The sequence below is a fragment of the Carassius carassius genome, chromosome 34 (genome assembly GCF_963082965.1).
Source record: "Carassius carassius chromosome 34, fCarCar2.1, whole genome shotgun sequence".
Lineage (NCBI taxonomy): Eukaryota > Metazoa > Chordata > Actinopteri > Cypriniformes > Cyprinidae > Carassius > Carassius carassius.
Window position 1 is genome coordinate 19,336,469 of NC_081788.1, and position 17,252 is coordinate 19,353,720.

The 17,252-nt window shown below is 38.2% G+C and overlaps 1 pseudogene; it reads left to right on the plus strand.

The window, feature by feature from the left end:
* Window positions 1–17,252, plus strand: part of LOC132115019 (nephrocystin-4-like) — a 73,485-nt pseudogene that overhangs the window by 19,845 nt on the left and 36,388 nt on the right.

The following is a 17,252-nucleotide window of genomic DNA, read 5'->3' on the forward strand; positions in this document are numbered from 1 at the left end:
AATTACATTTTTTATTAATCATGCCCACTAAACTAAATTTTGGTATGGATTGATGTGGACTCTGTAGGCCAGTTATAGGATAATGTTCAGTAATAAATTTAATTTAATTGAAATTTAAATAAATATATTTATAAATTACATACATAAATAAATAAAGCTCACTTTATAATGTTTATTCAGTAATTTTGTCTGCCACAATAATGTTTTGAATTATCTTCATTTGTGAGCATTTCTCAGCAAATATTGATAGTGCTAATTAACTATGATTTTTATTAATCAGCATATCATGTAATTCAATATTTTTTAATCCAGTGTACCGATTATGCATTAATAATGCATACAAATAAAGTTAAATAAATTGTTACCAAAGCATTTGTTTGCCTTTGCCTTTGTTTATGTCTCTCTTCTTTCTCTTTCAGTCTTAATCTTTTTTTTTTTCACCGTATCCTGGTAAAAATATATTGGGCAGGCAGGTGTGAGAATAATAAACAAAGCTTATTAATGTGTAATTCAGCAGAAAAATGACCATGATCCATAGGTGATATTATATTCCTCTTTGTCTGTGGTAATTAAAAGCCTGGTATAAGTGTAGGCCTAATTACTGTGTCTCCTAATTAGTTGTGAAGTTGAATTGAAAGTTGACATTGAAGTCCTGCTGTCGTTAAGCTCATATATATATATATATTAAGGGTGAAATGTTTTACATTTATTTTAATTTTAAGATTATTACAATGATACGCTTTTTCGTTTGGAATAATAATATGCACCATCTATTAAATCATAATAAGACTTGCACTAAGAAAGTAAACAGTCAATTTTGACATTGTGTTGACTTTTATTTTCCTTATTCAGAGTTCAGCAGTAGATATAAGCTCTAGCAATAGAAATCTATTGCTGTATAGTGTTCTCAGATCTGTACTGACAGCAGGCAGATTGTAGTTCTGAATTGTTAAATAAACTACACATATATATAAAAAACTCCACCATTTCATATCTTGTGCTGTACAGTTCTAAGCAACAGCTGTTATACTACCGACGTTTTTTTGTATTTGCTCTGTTTTGCTTTCTCTCTGTGTGCTTTTCTTTCTATGTCTAACAGAATATATTTCAAGTGCTTGTATCTGCAAGCATGCAATTCTTCCAGGAAAGAAGTCATTTATGAAGTTATGAAGGTGGTGCTTGATATAAGCCTCATAAAACCATGGCTGATATCTCATGTGTGAGATGCCATTAAAGATATCACAGCAGGACATATTACAGATCACTCCGGATGATTTCATTGTAGCTCTGACATTTGACACACTTGTACATGTGAAAAACTGTGACGAGTGATGACATATTGAATGTATTTGATAGCGCACAGTAGGCTGCCACATCTGTTTACTGATCTGTGTCCTGTGTTGTCTTCACAGCATTTGGCAATTCATGCTCTTCAGGTATAGTACTGTAACTAAAAATCGACCTCCTGGAATCTTTGGCACAGTTCTTCTCCTTTGGTTTTACTCAGATCCTGGACATTCAGAACCTGGTTGCCGAGGTTCTGGATCCTTCTGAGCCTGTGAACTTTAACCCCCAGAGAGAAAAAACAGATCCTCTGCAGGCCAACACTCTCATTATTTAGTTCTTGGCTTTATCAGGTAATTCTAAATGTCAGGCCATAACATCACTGGTTGCATTTCATTTTTCTGTATGAGTTATATATTCATCTATCTACGGTGATACTCTGCTTTTATCTGTGTGCATTAAAATGAGCATTTAAAAAATTCATATAGAAATGGTCAACTAAAAAGGTTTTATGCTCGTTAAACACATTGTCACAGATTACGTCCTTGCATGCAATCTATTTAAATTATAAACGTGTCTGGGATAACACAGACATATTTTAAATTAATGTGAATGTTATTTATTTTTTTCTAACATCATCCATCTGGAATAATGTTGTTTACTTAAGTACTCTACTAAATTAAATAATTTATTTCAATTGGTTATTAGTCTAGTTCCAGGAAAAACTGTTCATATGGGAAAAGGCCTAATATAGCATTGAAAATGTATAATGGTATTAAAAAAGGAATATAATATATTATAATTTGTAATAGTGAATTACAAAATGACAATCTGCTTAAAAAGATTCACAGGCAGGTCTGTTACAGAGCAGTATGTTTGAGTCTACAGCCTTTACGAGCAGTGCTGAAACACTAGTTGTTAAACAGGAGATGTCAGATCCTTTAATTCAATAGTAATGCAGTTGGGCCAGGCATCTCTGGCTAACTTATCTCTGACTCCTCCAATCAGCCAGTGTCCTTATATCACTCAAGTATTAATGCTAACTTTTCTACATAACAAACAGCACTTCTCAAGTGTGCTTGTGACAGACTGAGGCACCTCTCTCTTCTCAGATCAGAAATTGTTAGATTTAAAGGCACACTCTCCCTCTCTTTCTCCTCTATCTCACTGTCTCTGTCAAATCGTTGTATTTCTCAAATGGGAGATAAGGTGATTAAATGGGTCTCTTTTCAACCTTGAGATATATTTAATACAAAATAACATACACAATATATATGTAATACCTTTTAATAATCTTTTATTATATATAATACATTTAAATTGTGATATTGCTTAATGGCTATGATTTAGTCTAATGCAAAAGATAATTTTTGAAACTGTGTAGCCCTATACTGTAAATCTTTGTACAGTAAAACAGTCAAACACTTATTCAAAAAAATCAATATTATATTTGTTCACTTTTATTTCATGTGACTATTAACCAACATCAGAGAACCCCGAACATGCAAATGTCCTTCTGACAAAATTATTTTGAGAGTCCCTGGTTTAATGCATTTAATTGACCTGTTTTATACTGAATTTATGATATCATGTAATACTAAAAGATTTAATTGATTGATAGCCCTAATAATATAATCATTTATATAATGTTCATGTGTCTTAATATGAGGTTATTGTAAAACTCTACATTTGAGATTTATATATTTCTTGTCTTCAAATTTGATGTAAGAGAAAGAGGGCAAACACTTTGACAGGCTAATGGATTGGATGGATTTGTTCAACATTTTTTTCTAAACGCTCCGTTAGAAGGCTGGTGAATCAACTGACATGACACTGACCTAGTACTGGTTAAAGGTAGATGGAAATACCTGAATACATTTTCTGTTTTGTAAAGGAAATAGAAGTAAGTCATTTATCTGCTAAATAAATCTCAATTTTAAAAGGCACCATTATTGTTCATGTGTGTGCATTCTGCGTTCCCTCTCAGAAATTTCCTCTCACCATGCTGAGCTATCGATCCCTTTGTTTACCAGATGAATATAAATGTGAAATCCTTGCATAGCTGTAAGGCCTATTCTTTTAATTGAAGAATTCAAGTCATTTGATTGGCTCTGAGGTCAGAACTGACATTTTGAGTGAATAGCACTTAAACTCTGGAATTGTGATGTGATCGCGCTCAGTGGGCCTGCCAATTGTCAGCACTCTAAATAGTTTCTATCCTTATCTAATTCTGAGTGATTGATTGCTAATCTTCCTCACAAAGAGAAAAGAAAGCAATCATCCCTCCCTAATCTATCCCTCCGTTTTAATTCATTCTGCTGAGGATGGAGGCGAACTCTTCACACTGCCCTGACAGCTCTCAAATGCCACCTAGGACTTTGATTAATTCATTTATATCATTTAATTTAATTATTTATGTCTTTTGTTTATCCTCGTGTTCATGTAACGGTTCTAAGCCCATGTTGGTTTTTAAACTTCAGGTTTGAATGACTGAACTCATCGCCCCTGACCTCCTGGTGTTGAATGAAGTTGTTTGTGTGGAGCAGTTCAGTGATGGATGATTATTGCTTGCATAAAATGCAGTGGACCATTAATGGATAATTAAATAAATGTAAAATATTGTGTTTTTAAGGAAGTATCCTCTTGCTGCTTCAAAAAAAGTCCTGCTTCAACAAATCACACATAAGTGTATTTATATATTTATTGATTTTTCCTCTACTGTGAAGGAGCCACAGTGCAACGAATTTGAAAAGTTATTGATTTTGCTTTCAGGAAATGCTGAAGCTTCACATGATTAAATGGGAAGTTTTGTTTTATCATTTACCTGCTCTTTCTGCTCTTTCTCATTTAAAAAACAAAACAAAAAGGATACTCTTTTATTGTTTTTAATCAGGTTAGCGGTTCAGTCAGGCTGTTATTCTTTATTAACATTATTATTATTATTAATGTAATATTATTAACTTTATTTATAACATTAAATGTAATAATGTTAGAATGGTTAAGGATTGCATGTTAGTTTTAGGGTTATACATTTTTTCCCCATTGGGGAATTTTTTTTTTTATATTGCATCCTGTTTCCTATTTTATTTATTTATCTATTTATTTATTTTAGGTTCATGTTTTGTTTATGTTTTGCCAAAAAGTTTTAATACATGGGAAGGAAGTTTTCATTTTGAAAGTTACAGTTTGCTTTCATAGTTCAATAAACTCCTATTCTAAAAAAGATCAAGGACATTTTGATTCCTAGTGATATGCCCTCTGTTTAAAAAAGAAAAGTTTAAATTAGTTACTATTGATCTGGTGGAAAGGAGTTTGTCATGGTGTGACAGATTCTTCATGATAGAGTGCCTTGAACTGGCTTTCCATTATTGCATCACTGATGCTGGTTCTTTATGAAGGAGTCACTCACACTTGCTCTTTATCATCAAATTACTGAGATTTGATCATCATTGTGAAGTCACTCAGATTGATTCTTCATAACAATCCGCCACCAAATGACTCCTAATAATATTTCTTTTAAATCATTTGCAATGTCCTCACAGATCCAATTGTATCTCAATGTATGTCATCATTTCTTTTCAATTATGCCACATGCCCCAATGCAAACCAGTTGTCTGTCTCTCCCTAGGGTCCCTCAAGCTGTTGTGAATTCAGACTTGCCCAGCACTGTCCATTTCACCTTCCAGCTTCTCTTCTGATTCCTCCCTGTCACCACAGAGCGTCTGAAGCTGCTTGACCTGGAAAGGAACAGTAAGCTGAAATCCAACTCTGATTACCCCTGTGTCCTCTCTGTTATCAGCAAGGATGGCACACCTAGCTCTGGTATGATTACCATCCTCCTCCAAATGCTTTTTGATTCTCTTCAGCATTCCACAAAATGTTTATTTCATTTGAATAATCTGTTTCTTTTTTTAGAAGCATCCATGAAAGCAAATGTATATTTATAGCACTCCTCAAAATCACCACTATCACTTTTTTTGTTCTGTTGAATTCGATCAATGCCTGTGTAAAACTTTACAGCCGTATTTAACTGCAATGCATGCACTGTTTCAATTAATAAAGCTCTAAAAAATGAGCAATTAGAGTTTTACGGCTCTTGGCCGAAGTCCAGTAATTGCTTTTAAGAAGGAATCTTCATACACAGCAGCCCGCTGAGGGGAAGTGTAGAAGCGGCATGACTTTGTGATGAACTTGGTCATGCTGAGAAAACAGTTTTGGCTCGGCTGGTTCATACGGCTGCCAAAAATACTTATTACCTGCCCCTGATGTGAGTTATTTTTATCAATAGTTTCTCACAGACTGACAAAAGTGGATATTTCAAAGCACCTTAAAATTTTGAACTAAGAGCACTTCAAGTACACTTTTCCGACTGCCAGAGTGGGGCTTTTTGCTCTCATGTTATACAATGAAAATCTTGGCTAAAGCTCATTGCCTTGATTTATTTGTGTTGCAAGCAACATCTTGCCTGAACAAAACTCCTTTTATGAGGGAAAACTGTAGCTGTGCAGTAATTTCACCAGCTGTTGCATTGAAATGACCTTTACTGATTAGCTAGATAAAGTATCCAATGAGGTGGAACATACAAGACATGAAAACGTGTGTCTCATGCGTAGGCAGCCTCTCATTTGCCTACAGAGACCAGCGGTTCTCATCCTTTTTTACTCCAAGGCCCCGTGTCTTCTCCAAATCAGTAGTGCAGTGCTCCCCAACCTTTCCATTAAAAAAACCCTTTGTTTTCTAGTGTCGTTACTTTTGTCAGGGTTCAGGTAGAGGGATTAGGCAAGGACTCAGTATTGCAGAGAGAAGGGCTCTTTATTAATATTAAAATAAAATAAAATAAAACTACCCGATAGAGGAAACAGACAGAACTTGACTGGCAAGGCAGGACACAAGGAGCACAGACAAACATTCCGGCCGAACAGGAACCCCAGCAGATAGCCAGGGTGGAACCGGTAGTGCCTGGCCATGTGGGATGGAGGAAGCCTTTTTCTTCCTCTGTTTCCGAAACTTTTCCGAGACAGCTAAGAACTTTTCAGTTCAATGTAATGATTTTTAAACAACCAAATTCAAGAATTTTAGCATACATGATAATGCTAATGATTATATGATTTATGTCAGTATAACAACAAAAGTATTAACACTTTTCAATAAAGATAATTGTTTTACCAAGTTCAAGACTGAGGATGGTTCTCACAAAACTATATTTTCTGAAAAACACTTTTTACTTTTCATAATTTACAATTTATGTACAAAGTGCAAAAGAAAGAAAAAACTGTGAGGGAAAAAATAAATTTTACATTTGTGTATAGCATTTTCTATACGTAGAACTACTGTACAAGTCAAGCAGCAATACCAGACCAAACAGGAACACACAGAGATGCCAACAGGCCATTATGGCAGTTGCCTTAACCTGAATTTATGGAGATACATACGCATCCATTCAGAATTATTTAACAGAGCAAAACACAAATTAAAAAAAGCAAATAAAAACTTTCTTTCTTTGTTTGTTGGCATATTAATAACAGACTCACATGTCTAATAATGTATGATTGCGTAATCATCTTTACCTCCATTTCATTCATCTTCCATCTAAACTTTACTGGTGAGATACTGGTTTGATTTATTTAGCGCAAACAGACTAGTCCTGACTTCATATTTCTTATTAATATATGTATATTTGTCCCCACCAATTACTGCACAAGTTTATGACGAAAGTATGTTAGTGCTAGCCCTCCCGGAACTCATATGCAGATAGCACACGTATGTCTGCAAGATGTCCGTTAAAGATCTCTTCATCTGGAAAGCATCTGCCGTGTACAAACATCTGAAAGATGTCTCTAAGATGTCAGTTTTACATACATTCTAAATCATAAACATCTTAAAGACATTTTCTAAACGTCTATTTGACATCTAATAGGAAAAATCCTGTAGACATATTAAAGATGAGCAAACACTAAAAAATACATCTTGCAGATGTAAATGCAAACGTCAGATAGACATCTCCTTTATGTATGTGTGCTATCAGGGATAGAGATTGCATTGTGGTGGCCAGAGGCGTCGTGCCCATTCGAAGTGAGGGGGCACGTGCCCCCTCAGATTTCTGAGCCAAGTGGATTTTAAATGCAGCTTCCAAACGAAAAAAAAAATTGCAGAATAATATTTTTTATATATTTGATACAATCACAGCGGTGTGATTAGATCGTTCAGTGCACAGCATCAGCTGCTAAATTCAAATCTGCGTTCGCTGGCTGGCGCTGAGCCAAAGACAGACGCGTTCGTACAACGCTTCATGATAACCAATCAGAAACTATTCTGTTGCGCTTATGGATGCAATGGCCAATCAGAGACGTCCAGAAGAGTCATCACTGAAACGCAGTATTTTGTTCACTTGCTCGCTGACTGAATTATTTAGCGAATTCTCTCATCAGAAACAACAAAAAGTGCAGATGTGCGTACGAATGTAAGTAAGATATTCGTTTCATAATGTAAAGTGCTTCAGTGATTTTAATGGGAGTTTTTGAGAGTGCCTGAACTCTGGCTAGACTGAATGAAAATGTTTTTTGATAATGTAAATGTTCTTTACTCTCTGTAAAATGAAAGTGTTAAAATAAGTAACTTACAATATTGTTATTAAAATTTACATTATATGCAAATTCAGTCGTATTAAAAATATTTTATGGCATGATATGGCACTTAAGTAAAAAGTCAGGTTTTTATGTGTAGTTAATAGATTACACTACATTTCCATATATTGATCAAATAACAATCTATAAAGGTGCAAAACGCGTTTACCTACACATATTTGAGAAACGAGATATTTCCTGATATATTAAGCATGTTTGGAATTGTTTTGAATGAAAAGGAAAAAAATAATAAAAAACATAAGCCTATATCAGTTATACAGTGCTTTCGTAGAATGACTTATACCCCCGACCCCCCCCAAAAAATGTGCCCCCTCAAAAATCATGAATGCATGACACCCCTGGTGGTGCCCACAGTTAAAAATAAATAAATAAAATAATAATAATCTCTGTATGCAAATCTATGAGAACAGTTTGGGCGATTCTGGGCCAGAGTGAAATCACCCAAAAAGGGGCGGTACTCCACAGGACGTGACTTGACAATGATTGCACAATATATTCAGAGGCAAAAAACAAACTGTCTAACAGTGACACAGCTGTGGTTGAATGTGATTGAAAAAAATTGGTGGTTCGTCGCCCTATTGCCCTAATGAAGAAACTGCCCCTGTACTGAACTGTTTTCAGGAGAAATATGATGTTATAGAGATCAGTGTGCCAAGAGTGCACATACACGGTTTGTTTACGTATCAATAATAACGAATACGCATGTGCATAATGTACGACTCCTGTATCCCACTATAATCACCTTTCCTCAATTACAATCATCATCCATCAAAACTTTACTAGCGTGACACTGGCATGCTTTTTACAGCCGAGAGCTGTAGTTTGCACATCTTATGCTTGTGCAGTGGTCGGGTGTTGTGAGCCGCTGTTCAGTCTGTACGGTATTTCACACAGTGCGATGAGAAAGCGCTTGAGCTGCTCCAAAACACTGAATATCACAGAATACTTAATATGTTAATATTTAACATTTTAATCATAAAATCTTTAATATTTTTTAGTTATTTTGCGCCCTACCCAGAGGATCACTGAGACCCCAACTACCTGGTTAAGAACCACTGGAATAGACAGTAGAGATATAAAAAAGGTTTGAGTGTTAAAGTGGTTGAGAACAGAAGAAATGAGACAGATAATGAGAGAGTGATAGTGCACGAGCATACGAAGAGATGCAGGGGTAAAAGAGGATCAGCTCTAAGGCCGGGTTCACACCGCAAGCTGCAGCAGAGCGAAAGCAGTAGTGATGTCCGATTCGTGAACGAATCGTTCAATTTAACCGGTTCTTCTTAGTGAACCGGTTGAATCAGTTCACCAAATCAAACTGAATCGTTTGAAAGCATTACTTTTGCATTTGCTTGTTTTGTTTTGCCATGAATGAAAATGCATCCAGGATTTGTTGTGTTCATTTGTGTTCGACTTTGATTGTGCTCAACCTGCTTTACCCCATCAATCAGGCTTCAAATCCAGTCGCTCCACTCAAACTGCTGTTGTTTTCATAACCTCACATCACCAGAGTGTCCCTGGTTAATGCCATACTGTTTGTTCTGGATCTTTTGCCAGCATTTGACGCTACAAACATCAAACTATTGATTAATTTCTAGGTCAGTGCTTTTATCCTACCTGGATGACAGTAAGTACCAAGTCAACTGGAAAGGCTTACACGCCTTACTCCACCGAAGTTCCAAAGGGATAGGTGCTTGAACCTTAACCACTTTCTTTTTACGCTAGATCACTCAGATCTAAGGATGTACTGTATGTTCACACTTTAATAATGTATTATTAAAGAAATGTATAATGTATAATGTTACAAACGTTTTCAAATAAATGCTGTTCTTTAACACTTCATTAAACAGCACAACCATTTTCAACAAGTAATAATACAAAGAAAGGTTTCTTGATTGCCAAATCGGCATACTAGGGTAATTTTTGACTATATACACACAAAATAACCCCCAGACTTGTGGGGTTGCTTTTTCTTGGCTGCTATTCCTTATCCAGTCTATGGACATGTCATGGTTTAACTACTGCACTTGCCTTTTTGCTAGACTGTCAACATCTCCACTGTACATCAAACAGCCTTGCACTTCTTTACTCTTTTTACACATGCTCCTTCTTTTCTGGCCTACCAGAATCTGCCATACATCCCATGGAGCACATCAATGATGCAGCTTTACACTTCTCTACATTTGTTTATTCTGATTTTATATCACTGCTTAGATCTACTTTAAATAATTGCTCAGGCCTACACATATTGTAAAGTATTGGTCCAGAACCTTCTCCAGCTTTGCATAAAAACATAAATGTAAATGCAGTGTTATCCAAACATTTTCAGAACTGATTACTGTTATCACTTTAGAAACAGGGAAACATGTGGGAACATATAGAAAACATCAGCGCCTGTGGCACTGACGGTGTTTGATATTCATGACTGACAGGATGTGGCGCCAGCAAAAGAGATGGAGCTCAGAAATGTTTGTAAATTCCCACACATTTCGTTTGGTGGCTGAACCGAGCTCAGAGTGTTTGGTTTTTACATAAAAGTCCTTGATTGCTTGCTTCGGAGAATTGGACATTGTGTTTTCTCACCCACCTGAGATTTGTGTTAGAGATGGGTGATTTACTTCACTCTCATTCGAAATGGCCACTAAACCCATCCCATTAATCACAACCACTTTTTCTTTCTCCTTTTGGTATTCATGTTTGTTCTTTCCTTCTTACCCAGGTTGTCCTTGCAGTACCGAGTTCACCCGCAGTTTCTCAAGCCAGGCGAACGAGGCTGGTTCCTGCAATACCTGGCACTTCACTCCCTGCAGATTGATGTTTGTGACAGTGAATCCCTAATGCTGATTGGCTCAGCTGCTGTGAAGCTGAAGGTAAAATTACCTATCAGGGTTAAAAATGAGCTTTTGCTCCACCAGCTTATAGTGGGAGAATTAAATTTTCCAGCCATGAAATTGCATTACGCAATGGAAAATGTTTGTCTGTCTACCATTTCAAGAATTTGTAGTTAGTAAGATTTATATATATATATATATATATATATATATATATATATATATATATATATATATATATATATATATATATATATATATATATATATATATATAATTAATAAGAAATTATATTCAATGTCTTATAAACATTTATAATGTTTATGCAATCATTGATGCAATAAAATAATCGGAAGTGACAGTAAGGACATTCATAATGTTATAAAATATTTCAATATTTTACAAAAATGTTGTACATTGAACTGTCTATTCATCGAAACAAAACAAGAAGGCTTAAAAATAGGATCACTATTTTCACAAAAATAATAAGATGCACAATTGTATTAAACAGTGATAATAATAATAGGAAATGCTTCTTCAAATCAGGAGATTAGAATGATTTCTGAAGGCTGGAGTGATGACAGCTGAAAAAAAAATCCCAGATCACAAAATAACATTTTAATCATATTGAAATAGAAAAGAGTTATTTTAAATTGTAGTAATATTTCACAATATTTCTGTTTTTGCTATATTGTTTAATCAAATATATGCTGCCTTTCAAAAACATTTGAAAATCGTATCTATCCCAAACTTTTGAATGGGACATTATCTTACAGTCAAAACTGTAACAATGTAATTTGTTACAAAGACATTTGCTCACTAAAGCTGAAAGACATTTACATGACCTTTCATGTTGTCAATATGGTCATGCATGTAAACACGTTCAAAAGATTCAAAGTACTGAATACCATCAGTAATATTACAATAACTCAACTCGTTCCACATAAACCGTAACAAAACAATATTACCATACACCTCACATTCCTCTACTTGGCAACAGCCTAGCAAGTCCTCAGCTTGCCATGTTTGTAATAACCCCACAAGCCATACACAGAATTTTGACACAGGTACAGATACTGTCCTCATTAATAGCCCAACAGAACTCACACAGCTGTTTCACTCAGACAGACAGTCAACCTGCACATCCAAACCTTTCTGCGGTATTCATTATTTAGTGTGCTCAGATGGAAGTGTCATGTTGTAATTATAAAATATGCATGCCATACTTCAGGACACCTGCATCTGTTAAATCTCACCACTGCAGGTCGATGTCAGCTGTTGAATAAAGGTTAAAACAAAACAAGACCAGAAATAGATACAATCGCACCAACATAACTGGATTCTTCATCTTTAGCATCGATTCTGACCTTTCCAGAGTTAACAAAAGGCCCATTTAGGATTCAAACACAACCACAAGGTGTGGCATTTGTCAGTAGCCTGTAAAAAATGTCTTAGTTGCTTGTTATTTATGTTTATCTTTTTGTTCTACATGGTTAATCAATAAAATTGATTCAGGGGGCATGACAAATAGCCTTAATTTTTAGCACATTTTATAATTGATCATTCTCTATTTAAGAAAACTTACATCGGCGGCTTTAATATTAGTATTTCACATTTGTTTCTGCAGCGTATTCTGTGTCAAGGCCATGCTGCCGTCCAGGTGAACCAGAGCTGGAAGTGATCAATTTGTAAGTTTATTTCTCAAAAAAGTTGAAAACATAATCCGTTTTCCACTTTTCTGAGAAATAATCTTACATGGCTTTTTAAAGTATTTTTCCATAAAAATGTGGCAATATCAAAATTTCTGTATTTGTCAAGGCTGTGTGCCATTCAGAGTTGCCATTTACATTACAGTTCAGTTCTTAAATTTGAAGTGAGATAGACTAGAATTGAATTTTTGTCAATATTATTTCAATATTAGAAATACAAAGTAAAATTAGTAATTTTTACCTAGAAAATTTTGAATGAAGACCTGACAAAGCCTTATGAATTTTTTATTTTATTTTATTTTATTTTTTATTAAAAAGCCATGCATGTAGATGAGTGGATGGATTTGATGAGTAGATGTAGATGAGTGGTACAGAAATGATACACTTTGTCTTTAAAATTCCTCTGAAAATTTAAACAAGAAATCAGCTTTCTGAGACATCACTATAGTGTAAGAAGTTTTTAGAGCTGTTTTCCACTCTGGAAATCCAAGGTGAATCAAAGCTTTTCACAGGCTGTCGTCATGTTTATCTGCTTAAGCTTCTTCTGAGAGACCCAGTGAAAATGCAAGTGTTTCTTGCGAAATTACCCCAAAATTCAGATACCCATCGGCTTTCCTCTGTCTCTGGCTCTCAGCGGTAGGAATCAATTAACTTATCCACAACCCGCTCAAAAGCTGCTCAATACCGTATCTCAATCTGAGATTAATGCGTTGTCCATTTATTTGTTTCATAATGAGTGGTCGCCATTAACAAGAGATCGAGGTTTACTCACTCTCTAAGGCTTACTGAGATGTTTATCCTTTGAAAACACCTCAGAGGATCAGCTAAGACAAAGCAAACACAATTATTAGTCAGAGTAATGAGGGATTGGTGGGGGGGGGGGGGTACTTTTATTATGTACACACAAAAAATGTATTTTGAATGGCTTGATTGGTCCATTGAATACATTCAGTCAAATTTTGATAAGATGGGGCATCGTAAGTTTACCGCTCTGGGTAATGAACATCGGATTTATGTCTTACTTTACGATCATGCCCTTTTTCGACATTTTCTTCTCAGATAGGATGTCACGTCATTGGGAATTAATGAAGCTCCTATGTAATTGGACTTGTGATGATTGGCGTCTTGTCATATGCGAAAACGCAATGGAAAAAGCTGTTAATGAAATCCTCTTTAATTAACTTCAGCTTGATGTGAAGAGACAAGTGAATAATTAAACAAACAGCGAATCCACATAAAAGAAATGGATAACTTAATTCAGCACTAATGGAACAGGTTTAACATCATCTCTGAATTCAGAGTGTTTCGGTGCATCTGTCAAATGCTTCTCACAGTAGTAACAGGCTCTATCAACTACGGATTCTTTATGCCTTTATACCAAACAGAGAGAGAGAGAGACGCAGGGCCAGATGGAGGGGAGAAAAGATTAGGATTTTATAATTTGCCTGCCTCTGGCCCCACACTGCTCATCTGCAAACGTTTGATAAGCATGACGAAGATTTCAGCGCAGAAGAGAGATGAGGAACAGGAGAGAGGAAAAGAAGGAAAGAAAATCGCATTTCATCAACAATTTTTTTCCAAGTGAGTCCCCTATATCTCCTCTCATGGTGAAAATACAAAAAAACAAAACAAAAAAACAATGGTATACGTTTGCAACAGTGGCCAGTGTAGACTTCTGTCTATCTCCTCTAAAACAAAGCTACATTTAGAAGATAAGTGAAAGTGCTTCCTAATGGAAATCCTATCATGTGCTCTACTACAGATAAAAAGCTCTATATGTGAATGACTTCCAAAGCTATACAAAGGTATTCTCCAGGGTAAATAGGGGTCTAATGGAGGCATCTAAAAACAATTAAAAGGCCAACATGCAACTGTACAGTTACATCGGACACACTGAGGAAGAACTGAATGATATTTCTGATGTTTTCAGAATTTTAACTTGCTGAAGTTATTGATGCTCAACAGTCTTCTATGGATTCGTTAGGCTGTAGGGCTCTCTTTGGTTCACAATATTGTACAAGAAGAGCTATGAACTTTTGAAATCTGCTTTGTTAGTTTAAGAGCAAACTTTAACGAGACTAAGTCTTAAGATGTACATTCTTTGACACGGTATTCTTTAATATTAATGCTATTTTTTCTTAGAACAGCAGTATATCCAGCAGTATTTTGATTGTGAAACCTTATGTGAGAGATCTGTGCGGAAATGCTGTTATCTGCATAACCTGGTCATAAAACTTGTTCTGAACTTTATTAAAACGTACTCGGTTACTAAACGTAACCTCGGTTCTCTCTAGAAGAGCGAACGAGTACTGCGTCTTAGCTAAGACGCTACGGGAAAAGTCTCTTTTCACGAAATACTGAAGCAAAAAATTATCCTTAATTTTGTATTTTTGTAAAGCGCATTTGCAGCAGTACACAGCCATAGGCGAGACGGCTCGTTCGCTCATTGGCTTATTCTGCGGCAACTGCACAGCCTATCGAGCGCGGGCTGATGCAACATCAGACCAATAAGGGCGCTTCGAGCCCTTCTTGCCACTTCCCGCCGAAACGGGTGTGGCCCAACCTATAAAAGGAGCTCGAAAAGGCTGACTCACCTGATTTATTTCATCGCCGAAGCGAACCAGAGTGAATCGTGCGCACGGCAGAGAACGCAGTACTCGTTCGCTCTTCTAGAGAGAACCGAGGTTACGTTTAGTAACCGAGTACGTTCTCTTACGAGAGCTCTCTCGTACTGCGTCTTAGCTAAGACGCTACGGGAACCCAATGTAAAACGCCGTGCGCGCAGGGATCACACACCAATAAACCTGAAGCAACGCCCAGGATTTACAGTGCACAGTCACCTGAGGGACTCACAGAGAGTCCAGGACAGAAAAGGGAAAAAACCCTCCGTCCTATATCTAGCAGCATCCGTAGATGCGGCAATATGACATCACACAGCCGAGGCAAGGCCTGACCAATGTGGCAATGCGGGTCTTACGCAATACTGCCCATATAACAGTCGGCAGCGCATAGCGCCCGTGAACTCAGAATTCCCCTCAGGGCCCTGAAGGCCCCTGGAAGCGTAAGCTAACGCTATGGCATCAACTATACATCTGGATAGAGTCTGTCTCGAAACAGCCATTCCCTTGGAACGTCCACCGAACGAGACAAACAGCTGCTCCGTCTGCCGAAAGGCAGCAGAGCGAGACACATAAGCTCTTAAAACCCTGACAGGGCAAAGAAGACTCGAGTCTCCATCCTCCCCTGACACCGGCAGGGCAGACAGGGCAATAACCTGAGCCCGAAACGGTGTGTTGAGGGATTTCGGCACATAACCGAGTATGACCCTTGAGTCACTGGGCCCAAACCCCAAGCACGACTGGCTCACCAAGAGCGCGTGAAAATCACCCACACGCTTCACAGAAGCGAGAGCCAACAAGAATACTGTCTTGAACGACAGATGCTGAAGGCTAACCGATTGGATAGGCTCAAAAGGGGGACCCTTCAAGGCCTCCAAAACCGCCGCAAGGTCCCACATAGGGACTGACGGAGGTCTGGGAGGATTCAGCCTCCTAGCTCCTCTGAGGAACCGGATGACTAAATCGTTCCTTCCTATTGACTGACCGGACGCCGTTTCAGAAAACGCCGCGATGGCCGCCACATAAACTTTGAGCGTGGATGGGGCTCTGCCCTTATCCAACAGCTCCTGTAGGAAGGAGAGGACCTCCGTCACCTCACAACTAAGGGGTGAATAACCTCGAGCTGTGCACCAGCTGGAGAACACCGACCACTTCGAGGCATACAGACGTCGTGTCGACGGAGCTCTAGCCTGAGTGATGGTATTTAGCACTCCCACTGCGAGATCAGTGGGTAACCGTTGAGCGCCCACACATGGAGGGACCACAACTCCGGTTGAGGGTGCCAAATCGAGCCCCTGGCCTGCGAGAGGAGGTCCCTCCTCAACGGTACCGGCCACGGGGCGACATCTGCTAACTGCATCAAATCTGGGAACCATGGTTGGTTCTTCCAAAGAGGTGCTACAAGCAGTATTGAACATCTCGTTTCTCTCACCCGTTCTATCACCTGCGGAAGGAGGGAGATGGGAGGGAACGCATACAGCGGGCAGCACGGCCATCTCCGTGACAGCGCGCTTTCGTTCTTGGAAAAGAACGCGGGGCAGTGAGCGTTTTCGTGGGACGCAAAAAGGTCCACCTCCGCCATGCCAAATCTCTCCCACAACAGCCGGACTGTTTGCGGGTGTAGAGACCATTCGCCCGTAGGAACATTGCCTCTGGACAGCCTGTCTGGACCCAGATTCTGCAGTCCAGGCACATGCACTGCTCTCAGCGAGCGCACGTTGCGCTGAGCCCAAACCAGGAGGCGTTCCATCAGCCTGCACAGGTTTCGGGACCCGAGACCGCCCTGGCGATTTATGTAGGACACCACGGACATGTTGTCCGCACGGACTATGACGTGGTGATCCTTGATATGGGGACAAAGGCACGTCAGCGCGTTCTCCACTGCCAGCATTTCCAGGCAGTTGATATGATGGAGCTTTTCCCGTTCTGACCATAGGCCAAAGGACGGTCTGCCTTCGAGCAGCGCTCCCCATCCCGAAGTGGAGGCGTCCATCGACACCATTTTCACACTCGGGGAAGTCCCCAGGCTTACACCTGATCGGTACCAGCCGTTCGCTGTCCAAGGTGCTAGAGCCGCAATACAGCTCTGATCAACCTTGAAATGCAGCCGGCCAGACGCCCACGCTCTGTGCGGCACCCGAGCCTTCAGCCAGAACTGCAGGGGGCGCA